This window comes from Hyperolius riggenbachi, chromosome 9, assembly GCF_040937935.1.
Source record: "Hyperolius riggenbachi isolate aHypRig1 chromosome 9, aHypRig1.pri, whole genome shotgun sequence".
In the NCBI taxonomy this organism is placed as follows: domain Eukaryota; kingdom Metazoa; phylum Chordata; class Amphibia; order Anura; family Hyperoliidae; genus Hyperolius; species Hyperolius riggenbachi.
This window is the reverse complement of record NC_090654.1, coordinates 55,870,203-55,888,662: the sequence shown is the minus strand read 5'-3', so window position 1 is coordinate 55,888,662 and position 18,460 is coordinate 55,870,203. Positions and strand designations below refer to the sequence as shown.

General features: G+C 50.2%; 1 long non-coding RNA gene across 1 annotated transcript in view; it reads left to right on the top strand.

Annotated features, from left to right (window-relative positions):
• The first annotated feature begins 2,649 nt into the window (after positions 1-2,649).
• Positions 2,650-18,460, top strand: part of LOC137531594 (uncharacterized) — a 96,951-nt gene continuing 81,140 nt past the window's right edge. The window contains exons 1-2 of the long non-coding RNA XR_011023679.1: positions 2,650-2,932; positions 13,618-13,792. This is a non-coding gene — a long non-coding RNA (uncharacterized lncRNA). The remainder of the gene's footprint in view (positions 2,933-13,617; positions 13,793-18,460) is intronic.

The following is an 18,460-nucleotide window of genomic DNA, read 5'->3' as shown; positions in this document are numbered from 1 at the left end:
TATGGGGCGCTACTGAGCGATATTATACCTGAGGTCTGTGTATGGGGCCATGCTGAGCGATATACCTGAGGTCTGTGTATGGGGCGATGCTGAGCCATATTATGGTGCAGTTTGGGAAGGGGAGGTGGGGAGTTTAGCTGGCAGTGTGTAGGGCCGGATCATATTCCACAAGGTGGCTGCTATGGTTTCAATACGCTAAAGCTACGTACACACATGCGAGAAATGTCACCCATAAGAGATCGAGAAACGATCCCTCGGGCAATAATTCGGGGAATGATGTTGTACAGACATGCCCCTAGCCTTGAGGCCAGCAATGTGCTCTGTTGCTATGTAGGAGGGCAGAGGGACAACAATCAGCGTATGACGGAGGTGCTTTAATTAATGGGCGGGGCTAGTAAAAAGCATTGTGAATAGTTGTGCTCAGGCATCGGGGATCGTTAAAAATCCTACAGGACGGATCTTCAATGTTGCCCGAGCAATAGCGATCTGCAGCCTCTGTACACACATAATGATCGTCAGTTGAAACTGAAACAGCGGATAACGACAGACGCATGTGTGTGCGTAGCTTTAGGGTGCATATACACATGCAGTTTTGATTGGACAATAATTGACATATTTTTCCACCTCTATGTAGTGTGAGGGCCAATAGACTGCATAATATGAGCAGACTGTGTAGGTAAAACCTCATACTGCACGGAAGTAGTAAAATTGGTCGATCAGAAGTGAAGCAGGCATGTACAGGGAGCAGTCCTCATGCTCACTGCCCCCCCCCCTATTCACCTCTGTCCCCCCTGTTCTCTCCTAAATGCCAGCAGAAGCTGCTTCAGGGTTGGTAGGCACTAGGCCCGGCGTGTGCGCGTCATTGACTTGTGCACAATGATGTGTGCTGCCGGGCCTAACGCTTGCGCACTGCTGCTGACCCGGAAGCAGCTTTTGCTGGCTTCTAGGAGAGAGCAGAGGGGGATAGAAGTGAATGGGGAGGGGGCGGGGGGGGGGGGACAGTGGGCATGAGGACTACTCCCTGTACCTGCCTGCTTCAATTCTGATTGGCCAATTTTACTACTTCCATGCAGTATGAGGTTTGAGGCTTAAGAGCCCCTTGAAAGCGGATCAGAGATGAAAAACTAACTATAACAAGTAACTTGTTTATATATCTTATCTAAAGTTTAGATAGTTCACACAGCATATCTAGCTGCAAACAGCTTCAAAAGTTTATGATTATTTATTCCTATGATACAATGAGGGAAGCCATGTTCTGTTTGTCACATTGTCACAGGCTGAGGGCTGGAGATGCTATCAGTCTATAGCGGCGCTCAGTGAGTAACGTCGGCTCCGTCAGAAGACGGAGCCGAAGTTGCTTAAAAAACACAATAATTCGGCCTCCAGCAATCGCTGGAAGCCAAATTATTTCATTCCCCCACTATCCATGGCGACCTGGAGGGGGAATAGTAATTAAAATGGCCCGGACTTGTGCAGCAGCAGGATCAGCCATATACCGCTGTATCCTGCGCCCAAGTCTACCGGCGCCGATTTGAAATGTACTCTATTGAGGAGCCGCATGTGCGCAGTGGCCAGTCAGTCTGGAAGAGGATCGCTGAGGGGGACTGGAGGGCAGCTTAGTGACAGCGTGGGCACAGGCCAGCTGCAGGGGGCTGGTAGAAGCCCAAGGTAAATTAAACCTGCTTTGATTTCTTTTTTTTCTTTTTTTACTTAATACGATTCCCTTTAACTCACCTCTCCAAGTTTGCATCCAGCTGCACACAAGCATATGACTGTAGGCGGAGCATAACAGACATTGGAGGTGGGGCTTATTGTGGTCTAGCGGGGGACGGGGCTGTGGTTCGATTTAGAGGCAGAGATTTGCAAGGGGACATTGGGCTCTATTCTCAAAGACTTCCCGCATGCGGTAAAGTGCATGCGGGAAGTTACTGACCAAAACACCGCCACATTGAAATTCTGAAAAGGTTCCGCATGTTTTTTCCGCATGCGGAAAAAAAGTGTGGTAAAAGTGCGGGATTCATGCAGAAAAATTTCCGCAAAAGTCGGTATTTTCCGTAATAAAAGATCAATTCTCAAAAATGTTCAGGCGCATCATTTCGTCGTTAATTACCGATTTCTCATCACCTACAAGTAGTAGGTGATATATTCCGCCTCCCATTGACTTTAATGAAGTGTGGAGGCTTAAGGGCTGTGCTTGCTGGACTTTAACTTTTTTTTAAACACTTTTTCATGCGACCTTTTTACTGCATGATTCCCGCATGAATAATGGCTGTTTCCGCATCTTTTTTTCCCTCATGCGGAAAATATTAATGAAATGTGGAAAAAATGCGGAGTTTACCGCTGGCGGGAATATAGCAGTAAAATTTTGCGGAAAATTTGGCTCTTTGAGAATAGAGCCCATTGTGGTCAATGACCGCTGCTCAGGGTAAAGTCCCCCTCAGGATAAAGACCCTAACCATGTATATTTGCTACCAAAACGATTCAAGGCAGTTTTTTTTTTTTAAGTAATTGACCAGCCCAGGATGGGTGCCATAAACCTATTTCTACTAGACATCTAATTGTATCGTATCCATCCTACCTCACTGTGTAATTCATGCTACCGGCCGCTAGGGGGAGCTCCGGTATAACTGCTTGTTCCTTCCTGGAGCTTCTGCCTGAGAATGTCGGGGCTGAGAGAGCTCCTGGCTATCGGGGATGCAGAGAGAGAGGCCGCACGTCTGCCTCCGATGTTGCTGCTGCTCCGTCTGCGAGCCGAGGAGGCTGAGTGCCGGGTGACGTCATAGAAGCTATTGTGACGCGTGTGCAGGTGGACCGCTCGAGACCGCTGAGGATGGCACCTGCAGTGACACGTGACCACGCCCCTCTGCTATTGCTGTGCCATGCTAGTGGATGGAGGTGACGTCATATCAGCTATTGTGACGCGCGTGTGCAGGTGGGCAGCTGGAGCACCGCTGAGGATGGCACCTGCAGTGACACGTGACCACGCCCCTCTGCTATTGCTGAGTCATGCTAGTGGATTGGTGAGGCATTATGTACAGTAGGGAAAGGTGAGGGAGCGCGTGTGCTGCGCTGTATATACTGCTGTACATGCATCATGCAGTTATGTACTCAGTGAGGTGCATATGCCTATCCACACTCAAGCTTGGGACACACATCCAATTTTGATTGGCCAATCATTGGCCAATTTTATCACAGCCATGTCACGAGAGGCTTACTTGCACAAGCTGGTCTCAGTATTTATAGTCTCTCACTCTACCTTGAGGTGGTAAAAGTGGCTAGCAATTGGCCAATCAATGTTGGATGTGTGTAGGCACCCTAAGTTACTTTCCCTCTATCTGCAATGCTGGGGTTATGTGATATACACAGGGCCCGGCTGTCTAGAGTATTCTGGCCCGCTCCTTAGAATGTGGCTGCTCCTCCCCTCAGTGCTGTCATACTGGGTAGCTCCGCCCCCTGATCTCCCAGCAATACAGCAGAAGCTGTCACCTTGTTAGCCACAGCTTGGCACTGACACACTGGCCTGCCCTTCAATATGTCGCTGCTCCTCCCCTCCTCAATGCTGCCGGTGCACCCAGAGCAGCATATAGTAACATGTCTGTAGATGTAAGGCCTGTATACAGTGAACATCACTAAACGCTAGGCCTGAACGATTTTAGGAAAAGATTGAATTGAACGATTTCTGCCAGAAATTGCGATTTCGATTCAATACACGATTTTCTACTCACAACGATGGATCAGATCGCTCTGACCATCCATGACACAAAACCTCAACGTGTGTGAACCCAGGCTTAACCCAGGTGTAGAATTTAGTAATAGGTGCCCCTTTTATGCAGCTTATTACTACTGGAAGAAAAAAATATATATAAGGCAGCACAGTGGCGTAGTGGTTAGTGCTCTTGCCTTGCAGCGCTGGGTCCCTGGTTCAAATTCTAGCCTGGTCCTAGCCCTGCGAGGAGTTTGTATGTTCTCTCCATGTCTGTTTGGGTTTCCTCTGGACACTTCGGTTTCCCCCCACATCCAAAAAAAACTACAGTTAAGTTAAAACCACCCTGGCGTTCTGATAAGATCGCCAGGGCGGCTGCGGGAGGGTTTTTTTTAAATAAAAAAAAACCTATTCCATGCAGCCAACTGAAAGTTGGCTGCATGAAAGCCCACTAGAGGGCGCTCCGGAGGCGTTCTTCAGATCGCCTCCGGCGGCCAGAAGTAACACGGAAGGCCGCAATGAGCGGCCTTCCGTGTTTCGCTTACCTCGTCGCCATGGCGACGAGCGGAGTGACGTCATGGACGTCAGCCGACGTCCTGACGTCAGCCGCCTCCGATCCAGCCCTTAGCGCTGGCCGGAACTGTTTGTTCCGGCTACGCTGGGCTCGGGCGGCTGGGGGGACCCTCTTTCGCCGCTGCACGCGGCGGATCGCCGCGCTGCAGCAGCGATCAGGCAGCACGCGGCTGGCAAAGTGCCGGCTGCGTGTGCTGCTTTTTATTTCATTCAAATCGGCCCAGCAGGGCCTGAGCGGCAGCCTCCGGCGGTGTTGGATGAGCTGAGCTCGTCCAGACCGCTCAGGTGGTTATTAATTGGCTACTGAAAATTCGGGTCAGGAAAATATGGCGTGGGGAAAAAATGGCGCACAGTGATAAATCTTTTAAAACGGTATTTATAGTTTTAAGGATATGCAGTAACTTTATTTAAAACGCTATTTATCGTTGGTCTGACCCCCGCCCCTCATGTCCTGCGGTGTCCCCCGGTTCCTGTCTTCTGCCTCCCCCGCCCCCCCCCTCGCACGTCCAATTTTGTCTCCCAGTGATTTCATCTCTGCCCCGGACTGGAGTGTAATGCTACAACAGTCCTACCTAAGCAGATCTTACGAACAGCTGGTGGATGTATCTGCTCGCTGCCGCTGGAGACTTTCTGATGCACCAATCACGCTGGGGGCGCTGCTCCAGAATTGCCAATCACCGCTGCTCATTTCTCTGCTCCGTCTGCTAATTGGACCCAATGCTCCCGCCTCCGAGACCATCGCGTCCAATTAGCAGACGGAGCAGAGACATGAGCAGCGGTGATTGGCAGTTCTGGAGCAGCGCCCCCAGCGTGATTGGTGCATCAGAAAGTCATCAGCGGCAGCGAGCAGATACATCCACCAGCTGTTCGTAAGATCTGCTTAGGTAGGACTGTTGTAGCATTACACTCCAGTCCGGGGCAGAGATGAAATCACTGGGAGACAAAATTGGACGTGCGAGGGGGGGGGCGGGGGAGGCAGAAGACAGGAACCGGGGGACACCGCAGGACATGAGGGGCGGGGGTCAGACCAACGATAAATAGCGTTTTAAATAAAGTTACTGCATATCCTTAAAACTATAAATACCGTTTTAAAAGATTTATCACTGCGCCATTTTTTCCCCACGCCATTTTTGACTGTACGCTGAAAATTGGCCCTATACTATGGTACATATATTGACATATGACTATGGTAGGAATTAGATTGTGAGCTCCTCTGAGGGACAGTTAAGTGACAAGACAATATAACCTGTACAGCGCTGCGTAAGAGATAGAGATATATCTATATATTTATAATCTATATTACCATACATTCTCAGTACTGTGTGACATCACATGACAACAATGACTCCCCATGTAGCCTATCAGGGTGACATTTTCAGTGTCAGTCACTGTCACCCAGGCACGCAGCAGCACACACCACAGGGCATGCAGAGAGGGGACCACAGTAATGGCCCGTACTCACGGGCTGCAGAAGTGGCCTGTCGCCAGCACACGTGAGCGTGTGGGCGACAGGCCGGCGACAGCTCCTCGCCAGGTCCCTCCGCGTACACACGCGGAAGAGGGACCAGCGGTGAGACGGAAGCTGTCGCCGACGTTCCTCCTCCCCCCGCCGGAAGCTCCATTTACCACAATGGAGGTTGCTGTCGCTAGTCTGCGTACTCACGCGGACTAGCGACAGTTGCGGGGGAGGTGCGGCGGCGACTGTCGCCATGCGATTGAAACTTTCAATCGCATGGCGACATGAGCGACGGGCGACAGTTCGGGGTGCGCGCGCGACGGCCCATACTCACGGGCGACCTGTCGCCGCAACACGCGCGCGCCGCGTGTTGAGGCGACAAAAGTCCCTCGTGAGTATGGGCCATAATAGTAGTTTGCTGACTGTCTCCTGCCAGGTAGAGAGCAGACAGAAGTGTTAATTAATTACTGCGTGAATGGCTCGGCTCCCCGGGCAGTGCGTGCGTCTCTCAGGCTCTTCTCATTTTCCGGGCGACGGGGGGGCGGGACAAGCCCATCCTTCCTGTGTATGCCTGTCTGCCCCATTAACCAGCCTGGCTGTCACCCGGAGAGGGAGGGGGAATGATCCGACTCATTAACCCCTCACTGGCCTCCTCTCCAGCACCTACAGGGAGCATTTCTGCTTTTGCTATACGCGACTGAGGAGGAGGGAGCCGGAAGCAGAGCAGGAATCAGCAGCTGCAAAAACTGCAGCTCTGACAATCTCAAGATCGTCACACTGCTGATCGCGATTTTCGGTTTAAAACCGAAAATCGTTCAGCCCTACTAAACGCAGTGTGATGCAATGTTGCTGAGGCTATCTGTTGCTGGTTTCATAATTGTTAGGGCCCGTTCAGATCACAAATGCGGATGGCCAGCGTGCGGAACGCGTGCGGACCGCAACGCGTACGAACGCATGGCCATCCGCGTTTGTGTGCGTTGCGTGGCTGATCCCATCACTGAAAAGTGAATGGGACAGCCACGCGTTTTGTCAAAATCTGCGTGCAGCATGCGTTCCCGGACCGCACAGGTCCGGAACGCATGCAGTGTGAACATCAGACATTGCACTCTATGCAATGTCTGATGTCGTGCGTGTCGGCCTCCTGCACGCGTTTCCAAAATGCGGCTGGAAATGCGTGCAGTGTGAACGGACTATAAAACACAATGCAAAGTACCAGTATGGGCTGCTGGCCGGGGGAGAGCACTCCTGTCTGCTTAGCCTGCCATGTGCAGCAGCAGCGCCCCTGACCACGTGCAGCTCAGTCTGCAGCCACCTGCATCCATATACAGCAGCCCTGTCCCTTACAGCAGGCTCAATCACTACTGTATTCCCCAGACTCACAATATATACACAGCCCTCCCATAGAACTGGCTCCTAACAGTGTCTATGTACATCAATAAGTCTTCTATAGCGGCCACACGGGGGAGCTCCGCACACAAGTTCCATGGACATTTTACAGTCCGGCCACAAGAGGGAGCTCCGCACACAATGTTGCCAGCTTACATACGCGATCCTGGTTCCTGGCTGCTCCGTGTGATGCCTCCAAGGGCGTAGGCGGGACTCTCCTCCTCGGCTGTGCAGAGCGGTGACTCGTCCACCTCCTCTGGCTGTCAGTGTCTCGAGCGTGCTGTGTCTGCAGAGGGCATGTTTCCGGTCACCTCACCTGCTGCAGATGCCTCGCGCTTCCAGCTCACCCGGCCAGTGCTATATGTAATGTATGCAATAGCATTGCTGACTATACTGTAATATATATATGCTGTATATTAATAGAAGATTAATACTAGGCACAGCATATATTGTCAGGCTGTATAATGGTAAAGCACAGCTTTTATGCAATGATGTAACACTTGTTTCTGCAACTAGGTTTACAATCATTACCTTTGTGCTGTTACTGTGGACTTATCATTCTGGTGGACTATATTTACATTGATAACACAGTCCACTTCAGCTTATAGGAGGGCTATCTAATTCTGGGCTCACCTCCATCTCTTTACCTGAACTCTAGCAATCATTAGGGCTCTTTCACATCACAGAACGTGTGCAGGAACCAATTTCGTGCACGCATTATTACCTGCGGCGTGAACGTCGGGAAGTTGCGGTGCAACGCTCATTAGTGGCGGTAGTTCTAATTCACCCGACGGGAGAACGCCGAGGCTGGACGTTACAAAGCTCCCACATGTGTTACAGCGTATTTGCTCTGGAATGCTTTGTCTGATGTGAAAGTTAGCTCAAAAGTCAAATAGGATTTCATGTTACCTCTCTAAACACAGCCAGGGAGCGGTCCGTCAAAACGCACACTGCAGCTCCTAGTGTGAAAGAGCCCTTACTGGTTCAGCTGTATCACACTGCAGACCAAGTTGCACAGCTGCTGAGCCATAAAACATCACCTGCAATTCTTCTTAGGGCTCATTCACACTAAGTGCTGCGCTGTCAGTTTTGACACATTGCACATAGTGTGCCATCGACATGGTCTATTGACTTTCATGTTACTTTTCACCTTTTCACTGTACACATTTTCCCAATGGGTTCTATTGTGTTGCTGCTGGCAATGTCTGCGCTTTGAGACACCTCAATGTGCATTCCATGCAATTGAAACGCATGCACAAAATTGCATTCATGCATGTGTTCTGTAGTGTGAATGAGCCCTTAGCAATGATGCTGGGGAAATCATGTTTAACAGAGGCCTCCTGACCTGAATCTCGGGCCTGTCATCTGGCATACTGTGATCTTCTGGGCTGTGTCTGTAACCTGAGGTCTGTGTATGGGGCGATGCTGAGCGATATTATACCTGAGGTTTGTGTATGGGGCGATGCTGAGCGATATTATACCTGAGGTCTGTGTATGGGGCGATACTGAGCGATATTATACCTGAGGTCTGTGTATGGGGCGATGCTGAGCGATATTATACCTGAGGTCTGTGTATGGGGCAATGCTGAGCGATATTATACCTGAGGTCTGTGTATGGGGCGATGCTGAGCGATATTATACCTGAGGTCTGTGTATGGGGCGATGCTGAGCGATATTATACCTGAGGTCTGTGTATGGGGCGATGCTGAGCGATATTATACCTGAGGTCTGTGTATGGGGCCATGCTGAGCGATATTATACCTGAGGTCTGTGTATGGGGCCATGCTGAGCGATATTATACCTGAGGTCTGTGTATGGGGCGATACTGAGCGATATTATACCTGAGGTCTGTGTATGGGGCCATGCTGAGCGATATTATACCTGAGGTCTGTGTATGGGGCCATGCTGAGCGATATTATACCTGAGGTCTGTGTATGGGGCGATGCTGAGCGATATTATACCTGAGGTCTGTGTATGGGGCCATGCTGAGCGATATTATACCTGAGGTCTGTGTATGGGGCGATGCTGAGCGATATTATACCTGAGGTCTGTGTATGGGGCCATGCTGAGCGATATTATACCTGAGGTCTGTGTATGGGGCAATACTGAGCGAAATTATACCTGAGGTCTGTGTATGGGGCAATGCTGAGCGATATTATACCTGAGGTCTGTGTATGGGGCAATGCTGAGCGATATTATACCTGAGGTCTGTGTATGGGGCAATACTGAGCGATATTATACCTGAGGTCTGTGTATAGGGCCATGCTGAGCGATATTATACCTGAGGTCTGTGTATGGGGCGATGCTGAGCGATATTATACCTGAGGTCTGTGTATGGGGCGATGCTGAGCGATATTATACCTGAGGTCTGTGTATGGGGCAATACTGAGCGATATTATACCTGAGGTCTGTGTATAGGGCCATGCTGAGCGATATTATACCTGAGGTCTGTGTATGGGGCGATGCTGAGCGATATTATACCTGAGGTCTGTGTATGGGGCAATGCTGAGCGATATTATACCTGAGGTCTGTGTATGGGGCAATACTGAGCGATATTATACCTGAGGTCTGTGTATAGGGCCATGCTGAGCGATATTATACCTGAGGTCTGTGTATGGGGCGATGCTGAGCGATATTATACCTGAGGTCTGTGTATGGGGCGATGCTGAGCGATATTATACCTGAGGTCTGTGTATAGGGCGCTACTGAGCGATATTATACCTGAGGTCTGTGTATGGGGCGATGCTGAGCAATATTATACCTGAGGTCTGTGTATGGGGCGATGCTGAGCGATATTATACCTGAGGTCTGTGTATGGGGTGATGCTCAGCCATATTATGGTGCAGTTTGGGAAGGGGAGGTGGGGAGTTTAGCTGGCAGTGTGTAGGGCTGGCTCATATTCCACAAGGTGGCTGCTATGGCTTCGATATGCTGAAGCTATGTACACACATGCGAGAAATGTCACCCATAAGAGATCGAGAAACGATCCCTCGGGCAATAATTCGGGGAATGATGTTGTACAGACATGCCTCTAGACTTGAGGCCAGCAATGTGCTCTGTTGCTATGGAGGTGGGCAGAGGGGACGACAATCTGCGTATGACGGAGGCGCTTTAATTAGTGGGTGGGGCTAGTAAAAAGCATTGTGAATGGTTGTGCTTGGGCATCGGGGATCATTAAAAATCCTACCGGACGGAACTTTACTGTTGCCCGAGCAATAGCGATCTGCGGCCTCTGCACACACATAATGATCGTCAGTTGAAACTGAAACAGCGGATAACGACAGACGCATGTGTGTCCCCATTCACCTCTATCCCCCTCTGTTCTCTCCTAAATGCCAGCAGGAGCTGCTTCAGGGTTGGCAGGCACTAGACCCGGCAGCAGGGCCGGGCCGAGGCAGAGGCTGAAGAGGCTCCAGCCTCAGGGCGCAGTGTAGGAGGGGGCGCACAATTCATTCAGCTGTCATTCCCAATTGTGTTTGAAGCACAAAGAAATAACAAAAGGGCATACATAGCAGTGACTGCAAGCCAGATAACTAGAGATTAAGGTGTTGGGGACGTTAGGGGCCCTGGGGCGCCTCTTAGTCTAATAGCAATTAGTGTGTGATGGCTGGGGTGGGAGGGATGCAGGGGCGCACTTTGCTGTCTCTGCCTTGGGTGCTGAAGGACCTTGTCCCGGCTCTGTGCTGCCAGGCCTAACGCTTGTGCACTGCTGCTGACCCAGATTAGCTTTTGCTGGCTCCTAGGAGAGAGCAGAGGGGGATGGAAGTGAATGTGGAGGGGGGGGGGGGCAGTGGGCATGAGGACTACTCACTGTACCTGCTTCAATTCTGATTGGCCAATTTTACTACTTCCATGCAGTATGAGGTTTGAGGCTTAAGTGCCTCTTTAAAGGACTTACGAGGCGAAATTAAGAAAAAAAGTTAATCACCTGCCTCATCTTTTAAGGCACGGAGGACGCTCTCCGCACCCTCCGTGCCGATCTGCCGGGTCCCCCCGCTCATTAGCCCCCCGGGCCGGCTGCCGACCCCACGGCCCGGGTCGGGCTCTCCTGCCTCTCGTAAAATGGCCGCTTGCTCTGGCCGCGGCTGCATAGCGTGGATCGGGGGGGATGGCCCTAGAGCTGCGCAGCCGCACTCGCGGCTATGCGGACTGCTCAGCCGCAGCCAGAGCAAGCGGCCATTTTACGAGAGGCAGGAGAGCTCGACCCGGGCCGTGGGGTCGGCAGCCGGCCCGGGGGGCTAATGAGCGGGGGGACCCGGCGGATCGGCACAGAGGGCGCGGACGGCGTCCTCCGTGCCTTAAAAGATGAGGCAGGTCATTAACTTTTTTTCTTAACTTCGCCTCGTAAGTCCTTTAACCTCCCTGGCGGTAAGCCCGAGCTGAGCTCGGGCTATGCCGCGCAGGGGGAGATCTCAGCCCCTGGTGCGGCGATTTACAAGCTGTAAAGTGCTGTGCGCGCAGCCAACACTTTGCTAGCCGCGCGCACAGCTTGATCGCCGCCGCTCTGCGGCGATCGGCCGCACGCAGCGGCTAAAGAGGGCCCCCCCCCGCCAGAGCCCTACGCTGCCCGGATCAATGAGTTCCGGGCAGCGCTATGGGCTGGATCGGGTGTGCCTGACGTCAGGACGTCGGCTGACGTCCATGACGTCATCCCGATCGTCGCCATGGCGACAGAAGAAGCCAAACAGGGGAACGTGTTATATACGCGTTCCCCTGTTTGCAATAGATGCCGGCGACGATCGGACTAGAGGGCCACATGCGCCCTCTAGTGGTGTTTCATGTAGCTACCACTCTGGTAGCTTTACATGAAACAAAAATTTATTTATTTTTAAAAAAAGGATTTTTTCAATTTGGAAAAAAAAAATTAACCGCCAGGGAGGTTAAAGCAGATCCGAGATGAAAAACTAACTATAACAAGTAACTTGTCTATATATCTTATCTAAAGTTTAGATAGTTTACACAGCATATCTAGCTGCAAACAGGTTCAAACGTTTATGATTATTTATTCCTGTGATACAATGAGGGCAGCCATGTTCTGTTTGTCACATTGTCACAGGCTAAGGGCTGGAGATGCTATCAGCTTGCCTGTGTGTAAATGTAGTCCCCTCTCCTCCTCCATCCTCCCCTCTGCCTCTGAAATAAATGGCTAGTAACAACCTCCTCCTCCTCCTGCCCAGACTGAGCTCCCATAAGCCCTTGCTACAGTGCCAAGGCACAATAGGAGCTGTGGGCGAGGCCTGTTTAGTTTTAGGGAATTTAGAGTATTAAAACAAAACAAAAAAGTATTTGGCTTGAGGAATGCCCCATAAACTAAATGAAAGGAACACAATTATGCAATGAGTAAAAGTTTATCTCGGATCCACGTTAAGTTTTGGGTAGGTTGGAAAATGAGAAGCGCCTTTAAAGACCCTTGATGTGACAGAAAATGAGAGAATGTATCTAGGTTCCAGCAACTGAAAATTTCAAATGCAAATAAACTTTTTTATTGTTGATTGTGTCCTCACTTTTATAACAGTCCGGTATAACAGGGAGGTCGAGTGTGTAATATGAAGCTGCTGTAGCCCCCTTCTGGTTACTTATATTTTATTTAGGCTAATTTCACACCAGGACGTTGCGTTAGAGGTTAAGGTTAAGGTCGCATAACGTCCCCCTAACGGAACACCTGGTGGTGCTGGATCTGGACGTCAGAGTGAGCCGCGTTGTGCAGCTCACTCTGGCGTCAGTGATGCCGTGATGCGCACTCTTATGCGCATGCGGCATCACGTGGTCCCGCCGGCCAATCACCGCACAGAGCGGCTGCTCCATGAAGTAAACACTGCACGTCATAATGTGCAGTGAATATTAATTAGCCATGTGCCTGGCCGCTCTCCGTTCCTCCCCCACATTACTGAGCATGTGCAAGCAGTCTAACGCGGCTCAGCCGCGTCCAAAGTACTGCATGCAGTACGTTGTCTTGTGACGCAGCATTACAATGTAACGCAACGTCCGCACTGTGAACAGCCCCATTGATTTTTCATTACTGTGCGGTGGGCTGCGTTACAGGCTGCTCTAACGTGCGCCTGTAACGTCCCACTGTGAAACCAGCCTTAGTAACTTCAGATCCAGATAGACATCTGCTGATGGTTGTGTAGCCTTAGGGCTTCTTTCCATTGAAGCGCAGAGCCCAGTGGCTACACGTCACACTCGGCGGATGAGCGGGGCTTGCGACGGGCTAAAGCACCCCGAAATGCAGCAAACCATGAGCGATTCAGCGCTGAATCACCGTGCATGAATGGTAATGGCAGACAGTGCAGTCTATGCACTGTCTGCTGTCCCTGCGATTGCATTTCCATAAGTGTACATAAAAGTGCACTATATGGAAACGAGCCCTTATTTTGTATTTAGTGCCAGTAGAGAGGGTTAGCACACAGCTGACTTCCATGCATCCAGATTTGCTTGCTAATGCTGTCCCTTTCTTCTGTATCAATACAGATGTCTCTAAATATCTGTTTTTGCCTAGAAAAAGTGTGATCACCTGACCAGCCTGAACCGCAATGTTCATCCCACTAGCATTCTGGGACATACAAATCTGCCATGGCACTCTATGGGGCTCTACATCATTACCTTTGGATGCAGCCCCTGGCTCACAAGAAACAAGATACACGGAGGACAACATTATCTCTGAGAAAAAAAAGGTATGAAAGACCATCTTTGAGTAAAACAAAGCAGAAAAAAATGAATACCTTAAAGAGAACCCGAGGTGTGTTTAAAGAATGTTATCTGCATACAGAGGCTGGATCTGCCTATACAGCCCAGCCTCTGTTGCTATCCCAAACCCCACTAAGGTCCCCCTGCACTCTGCAATCCCTCATAAATCACAGCCATGCTGTGAGGCTGTGTTTACATCTGTAGTGTCAGTCTCAGCTGCTCCCCCGCCTCCTGCATAGCTCCGGTCCCTGCCCCCATCCCTTCCCTCCAATCAGCAGAGAGGGAAGGGATGCAGGTGGAGACTGGAGTTCTGCAGGAGGTGGGGAGAGCAGCAGACTGACACTATAGAGATAAACACAGCCAGCTCTGACAAGCTGTTTGTCAGCAGCGTGGCTGTGATTTATGAGGGATTGCAGAGTGCAGGGGGACCTTAGGGGGGTTTGGGATAGCAACAGAGGCTGGGCTGTATAGGCAGATCCAGCCTCTGTATGCAGATAATATTCTTCAAACCCACCTCGGGTTCTCTTTAAGGCCCCTGTTTCCGTTAGGGTTTTTTTGTGTCTGACTTCACATGCAGTGATGCTCAAATCCGGATCCAGAAGGCATCCGGATAGTTCTATCCGAATATCTCCCCGTTAACTGTGCGGGGGGGGGGGGTCAATCTTACCTGTCTGATGTCTTCTTTGGTCCGTCCCTCGGTGCCTCCCACGATGCGGTCCAAGCGGCGGTCACGTGATTACAAACACGTCCTCCTTCCGGGTTGAAGGAGGAAGTGTTTGTAATCATGTGACGCGTGTGGAACGCATCGTGCGAGGCACCGAGGGACGGACGAAAAAGACTTCAGACAGATAAGATTGACCCCCCCTCCCCCCCCCCCCCCGCACAGGTTTACTGGGAGATATCCAGATAGCAACTATCCGGGCATCTCCCGGATCCGGATTTGAGCAGCACTGTTCACATGCACACATCTAAATTCAGAATTGCAGCCTATTGAAATCAATGGGCTGCTTCACAATTTGTGTGCATGAAGAAAAACAGAAGCACTGCTTTTCTTCTTTCTCTGCCTGAAAGAGGTAATATTGTATTATGCAACTAAAAGTGCCCATACATCAGGCTATTTGGCGGTCCATTGACCAACCAATCCGATTATTATCGAATTGGTTGAAAATCGGTGCCATCAAGTGCAGACCCAATCGATGATACAACCAATTTGAGACCGAAAGTTGGTTGCTCGGGTATGCGGCGGTATGGCGGCCGATTTTGAAATGAGCACGAAACCCCCGCCGCTGCCGCCTTAATGTATAAATGTGCCCACCTGTGTGTGCATTTTTACATTACCTGTCCTGTAGCAGCCTCCTCACGGTGTCTGTAACCTCCGGGTGGCCTCCGTACACGCCACCAGCGCACAGCGTGCAACGCCAGACACTATGCGCCAGTGGCGTGTACAGAGAGCCGCTCGGACGTTACGGACACTGCGCAGAGGCTGCTACAGGACAGGTAATGTATAAATGCACACACTGGGGGGGCACATTTATACATTAGGGGGGCAGCGGCTGGGCGGACGCGGTGGGCACAGCCGATTCCCTTAAGATTTCATGCTTAAATCGGACGGGAATTGGCCTGCAGTATATGGGCAGCTTTGGTTAACAGACAAATTTATCTAATCAAATTCGATTAGAGTTAAATTTGTCTTTGTCGAACCTGCCCATGATCTCCTGATATATGGGCACCTTAACAGTTTTTCTCCAGTCAGGACCCAGTGAGACTACTGATAAGGAATTACAGAGCCATAAACTACTTTACTCTAGGAAGCCCAGTTCTCTGCCAGGAGAGGATAGAAATATAAAAAGGTCAATATTTCATATTTCTGAATAGAGCACTAGTGGCTGGATAGTGTACTGGTTAAGGGCACTGCCTTTGACATGGGAGACCAGGGTTTGAATCCTGGCTAGGGTCAGTACCTATTCAGTAAGAAGTTCAAGGCAAGACTCCCTAACACTGCAGGGTGGCCTCTTGAATGCGTCCCAGTGGCTGCAGCTCTTGAGCGCTTAGAGTCTGAAAGGAGAAAAGCGCTATATAAATGTTCGGTTTATTATTATATATTTCAGCACTCTGAGGCACAGAGACAGACTGTTACATTCAGCTGAGACAAAACAATAAATACGCTTTCTTTAAGTTTTTAAAAATAGAACACAAAACCGTGGGATATCTAAAAGTCATTTTACCTCTTCACTTAAGTGGCACTTTAAATGACTGGTAGCGTGTCCCTTGAATAACATCAGTATGTCCTGCAAATCAGGTGATTAAGGGCCCTTTTCCACGAGCAGTTGATAAGCAGTGAAAAGCGCGCAGTTCAGCCGCTTGTGGAAAAGGGCCTTGAAGGAAACCTAAAGCAAAAAGAAAACGGTTTCACTTCTACCAACAGCCTGCAGCTGCCCTGTGCTCGTGCCGTGATCCTGCCATGCTCCAGTCACCCGCAGTGCCGCAGCTAGATTCACAGGCCCGGTCTACGCACCTCCTGATTGCATCCCCATGGATTTGTGTAGTATGGGAAAATCTATACTTCATATGCACAGAGCAAAGCAACCAGCATTGTTTACAAGGAAATAAATATGGCAGCCTCCATGTGCTGCTTTTATCATAATTTAGGCTTCGTCTTTTAATGGCGCCCAAATTACTGGCTGAGCGCTGCTATAGCCGTAATTCACATGGCACCTATTGCAGCTCCCAAATCTCCAGCGCTGTTCTTGCCCGATTACCCCTGAGACTGATCCCCGTCCATCCAGGAAACTGCATACTGCATTAGAGGACCCTTTGTTTCTCATAAATCTACCCCCTTCGGGTCCCGAACCAGCTGCAGAGTGAACTCACCAGTCCGGCGACACGCTCCTCCATCAGTCCATGCGCTGCTGTCTTCCTCTCTGCAGGGGCCCCTCTGCACCGTGACCTGGCGGTATGTTGTTATGTAATAATATGCCATGAAGAGGCAGCTAGAGGAAAGACGGGAGCACACATACTGACGGAGGAGCGAGCCGGCCGGACAGGGGAGTTCACTTTGCAGCTGAACACTCTGCAGAGTACAAGAAAGTTGGGGAGACCTGGGGGTGTGGCAGCGGGCTCAGGGGCCCTTAGCTTTACCCTATGAAAATGCCGGCTCTGGGTTTGTGAGGCAGAACCTGAATTTTGCAGAAGCTAAACCGATATGGGAGCTGCAGAGTTACACCGCCGGCAGATAACGCATCTTAATTGTACAGTTGTTCTGCACTCTCTATTAGTCGCTGTGCATTTTCCTGCACATTTGTATGTATTGGGCCATAATGCATAAAAAGTACATGCAGCAGTGGGTTATGAAAAGCTTTTATTTAAAGGAATGCTGAGCAGTCGTAAAAAATTAAATTAGTACTCACCTGGGGCTTCCTCCAGCCCACCATAGGCTGCAAGGTCCCCCGGTGTCCTACTGGCTCCTCTCCCAGCCCTGCTGGTGGCTCTGGTAATGGCGACTTTTGGGCTGAAAGTTGTCCGTATACTTCCAGGAAGACCATGCTCTGCGTCCTCATGCCAGCCGCTACGCATCATCACGCTGGCCGGAGTGACAATCCTGCGTCAGACTGTAACATTGGCCGTCATGCTGACGCGGAACGTGAACTTCCTGGAAGTATATGGACAACTTTCAGCCCAAAAGTCACTGTTAACAGAGCCACCAGCAGGACTGGGAGAGGAGCCAAGAGGACCCTGGGGGACCTCGCAGCCTACGGTGGGCTGGAGGAAGCCCCAGGTAAGTACCAATATCATTTTTAATTCAGGGTCCCTTTAAAAACACATAGATGCAGGGCTGGTTTACACTGAATCAGCTGCTTTCAGCTATATCGCAATGTACAATTAATGCTCAGTGCAGGTAAAGGAATTTTCCATGTTTCCCTAAAGCCCGGTACACACTTTCAATCTTGATTGGCCAATCACTGACCAATTTTATCATCTCCATGTAGTATGAGTTTCAACAGATATTGAAAACTACGAACAGATTGGGTAGGTAATCTCTCATTACTACACCCATTTGGTAAAATTGGTCAGTGATTGGCCAATCATAATTGAAAGTGTGGTGATGCGCTGATCCTACTTTTTTGCGCAATTTTCAATTTTACTTGGTAGCGCGCCCAGGCTATGCATATGCATAGGTAGGATTTAGTTAGTGTTAGGTCCCCTCCCATGGAGGAAAGACTTCTTCGACAGTGGGAGGGACGAGTACTTAACAAGTTGCATGCAAACTGTTAAAGGAAACCAACATCCTCCAAGTGGTAGACAGGTCATGTGTATGCTCAGTGTGTATTTTATCCCATAAGTGGGGCTTGCACTCTTTTGCAGGTAGGCACTCATCTGTTTTTAAGTAGCGCTGTTCATTTCTTTGCTATGTACTAATTTAATTTATTTTTGGTCAGCTGCTCCCTCTTAACAGCTTTGCTTTTGGTGTATATGCAGAGCCTCTGTTTGGGTTCAAGGTGCGTTTGTAGTTTCTGGGGGGGCTCAGCACATCTCTGAGCAGAGGCCATTCGGAGGCGGCCTGGTGATGTTCTGCTCCCACTTTTTTGCGCAATTTTCAATTTTACTTGGTAGCGCGCCCAGGCTATGCATATGCATAGGTAGGATTTAGTTAGTGT